Source organism: Lycium ferocissimum, chromosome 4, assembly GCF_029784015.1.
Source record: "Lycium ferocissimum isolate CSIRO_LF1 chromosome 4, AGI_CSIRO_Lferr_CH_V1, whole genome shotgun sequence".
In the NCBI taxonomy this organism is placed as follows: domain Eukaryota; kingdom Viridiplantae; phylum Streptophyta; class Magnoliopsida; order Solanales; family Solanaceae; genus Lycium; species Lycium ferocissimum.
The window spans coordinates 50,013,363-50,023,413 of NC_081345.1; positions in this window are offsets into that span (position 1 = coordinate 50,013,363).

The window sequence follows — 10,051 nt, forward strand, 5'->3', positions numbered from 1 at the left end:
TTAATTTCATATCCAACAAAAAGTCGTTACAAGCATCATCACACAAAACAGAGAGAATATTAAGGCAGAAATTAAGCAAAAATAACTTTTGAGCACTTGACCGAATAACAGTAAAACAACTGCTACGTGGATGATGAATTCTTCATTATGTATTCCTTTTTTTGTCTCGATAAAAAGAGGACTGAAGGGTTAATTTTTAATCTTGATATAAAATAAAGACTAAGCTTCAAATTAAAAGGCAAAAGATATACGGAGAGAGAGATAGGAAACAGTAGTACTATGTTTCTTCTAACTTTTGTTTTGTGTATATTCCTTTCTATATTTCCCAATACAAACAAGCTCCTCTATATATAGAAAAGGAAAAAGGCTTCTAGGACAAGCCATAGTTGAAAAAGGCTTCTAAGACAAGCCATAAAAACTTAATGACCAAACTAACTTTGTGGCCAAGTAAAATGGACATACAATATAATATTTACAACACTCCCCCTTGGATGTCCATTAATAGACGATGTGCCTCATTAAAACCTTATTAGGAAAAAATCTCGTGGGAAAAAGTCCTAATGAAGGAAAAAGAGTACACATATCTAGTAATACGCTTTGAGAGCTGCCTCATTAAAAACCTTACCAAGAAAACCCAATGGGACAAAACTTGGTTAAGGAAAAAAGAGTACAACGCGTATTTCACTCCCCCTGACGAAGACCAAGATTCAGATGTCGGAGTCTTCGCATTCCAATCTTGAATATCATCTTCTCAAGAGTTGAAGTTGGCAAAGATTTGGTGAACAAATCTGCAGGATTGTCACTTGAACGGATTTGTTGCACATCAATATCACCATTCTTCTGGAGATCATGTGTGAAAAATAACTTTGGTGAAATGTGCTTCGTTCTATCTCCTTTTATGAAACCTCCTTTTAATCGAGCTATGCATGCAACATTATCTTCATATATCGTGGGTATTTTTGTATCACACTTCAAGCCACATCTTTCTCTGATGAAATGTATCACTGATCTCAACCACACACATTGTCTACTTGCTTCATGAATAGCGACTATCTCAGCATGATTTGAAGAAGTAGCAACAATGGACTGCTTTGTCGATCTCCATGATATAGCAGTACCTCCGCATGTAAACAGATAGCCTGTTTGAGATCGAGCTTTATGTGGATCAGATAAATAACCTGCATCTGCATAACCAACAAGATCTGTACTACCTTTGTTAGTATAAAACAGGCCCATATCGCTAGTCCCCTTCAGATATCGCAATATATGCTTAACTCCGTTCCAATGTCTTCGTGTAGGAGAAGAGCTATATCTTGCTAGCAAATTAACGAACGCTATGTCAGTCTTATAGCGTTAGCAAGATACATAAGTGCACCAATTGCACTAAGATATGGTACTTCGTGACTGCTAAGCTCTTCATTCTCTTCGAGGTTAACGGATCTTTAATTACTCACTTCAAGCGAGCGAACAACCATTGGAGTACTTAAAGGATGCGCATTGTCCATGTAAAATCGTTTTAAAACCTTTTCGATATAAGCAGATTGATAGATAAAGATCCCATCTGTCAAATGTTCAATCTGCAAACCAAGACAAAGTTTTGTTTTTCCGAGATCTTTCATCTCAAATTCTTTCTTTAAATATTCAATCGCCTTTTGGAGCTCTTCTGGAGTTCCAATTAGGTTTATGTCATCAACATAAACAGCAATTATAACGAACTCTGATTTTGTTTTCTTAATAAAAACACATGGACAAATGGCATCATTTATATAACCTTCATTTACCAAGTACTCACTGAGGCGATTGTACCACATGCGCCCTGATTGTTTTAGACCATACAACGATCTTTGTAATCTGATTGAATACATCTCCCGAGACTTTGAGCTAATTGCTTGTGCATTTTAAATCCTTCAGGAATTTTCATATAGATTTGATTATCAAGTGAGCCATAAAGGTAAGCTGTAACCACATCCATCAGATGTATTTCAAGGTTTTTATGTACAGCTAAACTGATGAGATATCGAAATGTTATGCCATCCATAACGGGTGAATATGTTTCTTTAGTCGATACGGATCGTTGAGAGAATCCTTGTGCAACAAGGCGTGCCTTGTATCTCACAATTTCATTTCTCTCATTCCTTTTCCGCACAAAAACTCATTTGTGGCCAACGGTTTTACACCATTAGGCGTTTGGACTACGAGTCCAAAACCTCCACGTTTGCAAGTGAATTTAATTCTAATTGAACTGCTTCTTGCCACTTTGGTCAATCGTATCTTTGTCGACATTCTTCGGTAGATTGAGGTTCCTGATCCTCAATGTCTTTCATAATATTTAATGCAACATTATATGCAAAAACATTATCCACCATAATGTTTGATCGATTCAAATCTATCCCATCACCAGAAGAACTCAATGATAGTTCTTTATTCACTTGAGTCTCGGGTTCCCTAATATCTTCAGGAATATTAGGATTAATCAGATCTTGAATATCTTCATGATATTCGTTGATAGTGTCATTTTGATCATTTTTCGCATTTCTTTTTCTAGGATTTTTATCCTTAGAACCCAATGGCCTACCACGCTTCAGGCGTGTATGAGATTATGACACTAGTAGATTTTCCCTTTGGGACATCAATTTGGATAGGCACATTCTCTGCAGGAATATCTTAGTTATCCTCTTCAAATCAGTAAAGGCGTCTGGCATTTGATTTGCTATTTTTTGCAAGTGAATGATCTTCTGGATCTCCTGTTCACATATGGGGGCACGTGGATCAAAATGAGACAGTGATGGAACTCTCCACGCAATTTCTCTTTTGATTTCTTTTCTCTCTCCCCTAGTTTTGGAAAATTTATTTCATCAAATCGACAATCTGCAAATCGGGCAGTGAATAAATCTCCCGTCAATGGCTCAAGATAGTGAATAATAGAGGGTGATTCAAACCCAACATATATTCCTAACCTTCTTTGGGGGCCCATCTTAGTAACAAGGTCATGTGTAAGCACGGCACATATACAAAGATGTACCAAAGATTCGGAGATGAGCAATATTTGGTTCATGACCAAATACTAATTGTGACGGGGAGAATTTATTATAATGAGTCGGTCTGAGATGAATAAGAGATGCTCATTTAAGATAGCATGACCCTAGACGGTAGTGGGCAACAGTGTTTTCATAAGTAGTGGTCTTGCTATCAATTGTAGTCGTTTAATAAATGAATCAGCAAGGCCATTTTAGGTATGAACATGTGCTACAGGATGTTCAACTTTTATCCCAACTGACAAACAATAATCATCAAAAGATTGAGACGTAAATTCTCCGACATTATCGAGGTGTATAGCCTTAATGGGATAATCCGAAAACTGTGCCCTTAAGCATATTATTTGTGCCAATAATTTCGCAAATGCCAGGTTGCGAGACGATAGGAGGCACACATGAGACCATCTTGAAGATGCGTCTATTAGGACCATAAAATATCTGAATGACCCACAAGGTGGATGAATAGGTCCACATATATCCCCATGTATACGTTCTAGAAAGGCAGGTGATTCAATGTCAACTTTCATTGGTGATGGCTGAGCTATCAATTTAACCTGATAACATGCGGTACATGAAAATTCACCACTTTCAAGAATCTTCAGGTTCTTAAGTGGATGCCCATTTGAATTTTCAATAATTCGTCTCATCATTATTGATCCAGGGTGACTTATTCGGTCATGCCAAAGCACAAAAGTACTTGAATTATTAAACTTCTGGTTTACGATCGAGTGTGCTTCAATTGTACTAATTTTTGCATAATACGGAATTTAAGACAAAGTTGGTAATTTCTCCAAAACGTATTTCTGGCCGGAGACATTCTTTGTAATAACAAGATATTCATCATTTATTTCGTTTAATGTCTCAGCGTGATACCCATTACGGCGAATATCTTTGAAACTTAACAAGTTTCTTGGGGATTTAGAAGAGAATAATGCATCTTCTATAACAAGTTTCGTCCCCTTAGGCAGAAATATAGTAGCTCTTCCGAAGCCTTCAATCAATTTCGAATTGCCAGAAATTGTATTAATATTTCCCCTTTTTCTACGCAAGTGAGAAAAGTATTTCTCATCTTTGAATATGGCATGCGTTGTTCCACTATCAATCACACAAATATCTTCATAATTGGTCATTGATCCAAATAAAATTTGAGGAATTTCCATAGATTCTTCGGGGCTTTTAAAGTATTTGCTCGAGATGGCAGAGTCTCGTGCTGATAACGTGATATAAAATAAAGACTAAGCTTCAAATTAAAAGGCAAAAGATATACGGGGAGAGAGAGATAGGAAACAGTAGTACTATATCAATTGTTTCTTCAAACTTTTGTTTTGTGTATATTCCTTTCTATATTTTCCAATACAAACAAGCTCCTCTATATATAGAAAAGGAAAAAGGCTTCTAAGACAAGCCATAGTTGAAAAAGGCTTCTAAGACAAGCCATAAAAACTTAATGACCAAACTAACTTTGTGGCCAAGTAAAATGGACATACAATATAATATTTACAACAAATCTTTCTTTCTTCATCTTTTTCTTTGTCAGTTTGTCTTGTATTCCCCCGGTCCAGAACCAAAATGACCCCCAAAAAAAAAAACACTGTGAACCAAAAGAAAAAAAAATTAGTATCAAAGTTTTTTTTTTTTCACACTTTTTTCGTACTTTGGCCATTGATTAATTATGCTTCGAGATTCTGGAACTTCAATATTTTATATAGAACCCTACTTATTTTTGTGTGATTAAGAAGGTAGGCTCAATACATCAAGGATAAGCAAAACTTCGACTTGTCATTTTAGTGGTTGAAAAGTGGTCGAAGTCCATTTTTGTTTGAAGACTTGTTGTCATTAGCTTAAAGTTTTTTATTTTTAAGGTTTAGATTTAAGTGTGTTATTTTTTAATGCGTAACTTTATTTCGAATATGTTGCGATCTTTTTAAAATAAGATATATTACTAAAAATACACTTAATATTTACTAAAAATACACTTAATATTTACTAAAAAATGCACCATGCGCCCAACCAAGGCATGGTTGAAAAGTGCTCGATTATTAGTGATGTTTGATGTGGCATGAACTGAAGTAGTTATATAAATTGATAAGATAAAATTATCAAATAATGAATATAGGAAGAAAAAGTAGTTGTAAATTGGTGAAACTTTAATCGGTCATAACTTGGTGCTCGGACGTCCGATTTACGCGATTTTTTTTATTTTTTTATTTTAAGCCGTAAGGAAGCGGATTTTGGCCAGAACGATTTTACAAAAACATCCTTTATCCCATTCAATTTGAATTTTGCCCCAAATTGGTGCACAATTTTCATTATCTTTAATAAAAATCTAGTGATAAAAAATATATTTGAATATGGTAATCCCGTAGTAATGATGTTTTGAATGTCAATTTCAAAGTTCGAAATTCAATTTATGAAAACAAGTTAGATGGCATTAGTGAACTTTATAATTAATAAAAAATGTCTACACTGTCACTTTCACAAACTTGGCTTGGTGGTTTAGCCATCTCTTTTTACTTCTTTTTTAACCCAACCACCAGGGATCAAACCTATGCGGGTGCATGTTTTAGTAAATATTAAGTATATTTTTTGTGTATCTATTTCGTAATAATAAATCTTATTTTAAAAAGATCGCAACATATTCGAAATAAAGTTGCGCATTAAAAAATAACACGCTTAAGGAACACTTAGTGTTTTTTCCATAAAAAGATCGCAACATCTTATTTTAATAAAAAAAAAAATTGCAACACTTAGTGTTTTTTTCATACTTTGACCAACGATTAGTCGTGTGTCAAGACTCCGAAATGTCAATATTTTATATAGAACTTAATATTTTTTTCTGCGTACTATAATGTAGGCTCAATACATCAAGGATACGTACGTAGATGTTCAGATAATCGTTTTAGGGGTTGAAAAGGTACCCGAAGTAAGTTTTGTGGGAAACTTTAGGTTTAAGTGTTTTATTTTTTAAGGTTTTGATTTAAGCGTGTTATTTTTTTAGTCAAGACGTAACTTTATTTTGAATAAAATCTAATTCAATTAGATAAAAACGTATTTAAAAAATATAGAGAGAAAAGCTAGTTGTAAAGAGGTCAAACTTTAGATGGTCATAACTTTGCGTATTTTTTCGAGATCTATGCGGGCGGTTTGGCCGAGGCAATTTTAAAAAAACACCTGTTATCCCATTCAATTTCAATTTTCTCCCAAATTGGCTTGAAATTTTCAGTTTTCTTTACTTATAATATCATCCGCAATAGATTTCAACGTAAAAATCATGGGATAATGTAGCTGCGAATGTCAATTTCACTTTTGTGGTTTCAATTTTCGAAAATAAAGTTGACTAATTTTGTCGACATATAAAGTTGACTAAAATAACCTTACAAAAATAGAACACTTAAACCTAAAGTTTTCAAACAAAACTTACTTCGGGCACCTTTTCAACACCTAAAGCGACTATCCAAACGTCTATGCTTGATGTATTGAGCCTACATTATTGTACGCAGAAAAAAATATTAGGTTCTATATAAAATATTGACATTTCGGAGTCTTGACACACGACTAAATCGTTGGTCAAAGTATGGAAAAAAACACTAAGTGTTGCAAAAAAAAAAAAATTAACCAAATTTTTTTTTTATTGGTCGCTATAACGCATTATTTTACTGCGTTAAAGCACTTAACCGCGCCGTTACGGTTAAGTCTTTTAACGCGGTAAAATACTATGTTAAAGGTAGTTTTGTATGAATTTTTTTTTGGGGGGTATTTGGTCGATTGTCTTTTTTATGGGGTTATTTTGGTTCCGGATTCTATTCCCCCCTATTACTTTTAGGGGTCGTTTAGTAGAGTTAAGCATAGTGTTGAATAGGGCATATTAGTAATATTGGCATTAGTTGTATTGGAATTAGTGATGGTGGCATTAGTTATGATGAGATTCTTTCTTGTTTACAAAAACACCCTGCACATTCTTTTAGCTTTGAGGGACTTCAAGAGCAATTTTGTCTTTAACCATGCTTATGCATGCATTAAATAGGGTATTGGTATTGCTAATACCCTGGTTTGCTATGTGCTCCCTCCGGATAAAAAAAAGAGTTCACTTAGCCATTTGCACACCCCTTAAGAAACTACTCACGCCAAGAAAAATATATGTAAATAGACTAAACTACCCCTAATTAAATAGACATTGAGATTTGATCACATAACACTTAATAGGGGTAAATTTGGAAAGATAAGGTTAATTGTTTCTTGATTTAATAAGTGGACACTTTTTTTGACCCAAGAAAAAAAGGCTAAGTGGAGACTTTTTTTTATCCAGAGGGATTATTAGTTATACATAGGAATATAGGATAATACGTAATACTAGCCTTTGTTATACATAGGTTGAAAAAGTATACCAAACAAGGGATTAATAATATCAAAAGCTAATGCATGCATTATTTTCTCTAATGCATTCTACCAAAAGACCTCTTACTCCCGATATCCCTTCTCATTCCCGATTAACTTTAAAGAGAAACATATAAAAGTAAAACTAGTTATTTGTCATTTATTAAATGTTCAAAGGTGTGCTCGACATTTAGTCTTAAATTTGGGAAGAAGATAGCCAATAAGTTCTATAACAGTTCACATGCTTTTGCGTAATTAATTAATTAATATAGTAACTTTAAAAAAAAAAAAAAAAAAAAAAAAAACGGAGGCAGTTCTCAATTTTATATAGGATCCATTCCAAACTTGTATATTGTAAAATTCTTTTTCCCGGCTATTTGCAACATCTATCAGCTAAAGTGGATGTATTCCTTTTATGAATTTTGAAGAACTCCCACACACACACACACAGAAAAAAGATCTTTTCCCTTTATGAATACCACATAAATAAAAAAATAATCAAAGTAGTGAATGACGTGCCATTCATATAATTTTAGACCCTACCCATATAACCTAACCCTCAAACGTACTTAACAATGTATAATAAGCTCTAGCAAAAAATAAGTTAATAAATATATATATTAACTGCATAAAAAAAATTATATTACGATGTAGTTTAATTTATAATAGCAAATTATTATTAAAAAAATTAATTCTTTTTCGATTGAAATGTATTGATCAAGTTCATTTGTTAATAAAAATATGCAAAAGCTCTATTTGTTTCGACTATTCTATGAGTTTCTTCCTTTTTTATATGGTGCTTATGAAAAGCACTTTGGACTGAATTTTGTCGATCCAATCTGTTAGACAAGCATTCATCAAGATCAAACTCGAATTTTGCTTATTCGAACAATCACTTACTCCAATATTCATCAGTTTACCAATTAATGCTTATAATTCTATCCATAATTAATGTATAAATAACTTGTTCGTATAAATACTTTTCCATCGTCAATCTATAAAATTTACCAAAATAAAGTCAGGTTTGCCATTAACAGGTGCGGACATAACATATTGGTTCATTCGAACTCGATGTTTTGTATTTAACAATAAATTTTAAACTCATAAAATCAATATCTTGTGGTAGAATTTCTTATCCGAATTCATAAAATTCAAATTCTGAATTCGTCTCTCACACTGAATAAACGCTATTATACAAACATCAGCTTATAAATACCTCATAAACACTCAAGCATAGAGTTTCAGTTTGTTTGCACATCGTGACACGTGATTTTTTTTATATACGAATTTCCTTGACTTTTCTTCTCCACCATCCTTTCCTCTTTTTTTTTTTTTTTTTTTATAACTGGAAAGAAGAAACAAACTTATCATGAAATAAATAAAAGTACACCTATATTTACGTATCTATTAACTCTATATATACATCTAAGTTACGTGTCTTTGCATGTTATATCTCTGTCTGCGTAAGAAACAAAGAAATTAAAGAAGAAGATTAATTAGTAGTTGAAGAAATAGCTAGAGAAAATTAATTAATGAGACTTTTGCCTGACGTGTTAGGTTGGTAATTAGTCGGTTATTTTCAAAACCCAAAATACAAGTTGCAGTTAAAGAAATGTATAAAAAGTTGGAGTCGTGCAAACAAAGTTTCTTTCGTAATAAGCACTTTAGAATTTAGAAATTAATTGTTTATTTGTTAAACAGGGAAAGTTGACTGACTTGAACTGTTGTTTGTTATGTTGTCAAATCGATCAGGTAATTAACTGAGTTTTCCTGATTGGGTAGGCAAGTAGGTGATACCTTCCAAATGGCACATGGAGTCTAGTTCAATGAGGTTAGTTTAGTATTTTTTTGATACAGAGAAAAACTATTTTAAATTTGAATATGATATAAAAAATTATTCATATAATTAAGCTAAATATAAGACAATTACAGCATAAAGTTCTTGATAAATATTGAATAGTAACCTAGTAAAAAATAAATAAAGATTTTTGAAATGTGTAGTTCAAAACAAGTCTTAGAAATTTGTGTGGTTGTAAATCATCTCATAAAGTGAAATTGCTTCTAAATATAAAATTGTGTCAATCTTTCTGGGACAAACTAATAAATAAAGTAAGACAATCTTTTTGGAATGGAGGGAGTACTAATTATAAAACTATCAGTGTAAATATTTACTAAAACTTAATTCCCTCCGTCCCAATTTATATAACATAGTTCGGATTTTCAAAATCAAACTTCTTTATTTTGATTGTGCATTTGGACATACAATTTTTAAGTTTTTTGAAGGGATAAGGCACCGTTACCCCCCTGAACTATACCCGAATTTGCTACGACACACCTTACCTTTCCTGTGGTCCTATTACCCTCCCCTAAACTTATTTAAAACGAAATAATTACCCCCCTAAACGCTGATGCCCACTCTCATATGGGAGAGTGACATACACTCTCCTTGCCACATGTGTATTTATTTGTTTTCTTCTTTTTATTTTTTTATTTTTTCAGCTTACGTGTCAATTTTTTTTAAAATAAAAATAAAAAACTGAATTTTCATTAAAAAAAATGAGTTTTAAAACCCGTCTTTTTTTTTAATTTGAAATTTTGATTGTTTTTAAACCCATTTAAAAAAAAAAAACTAAAAACATGGA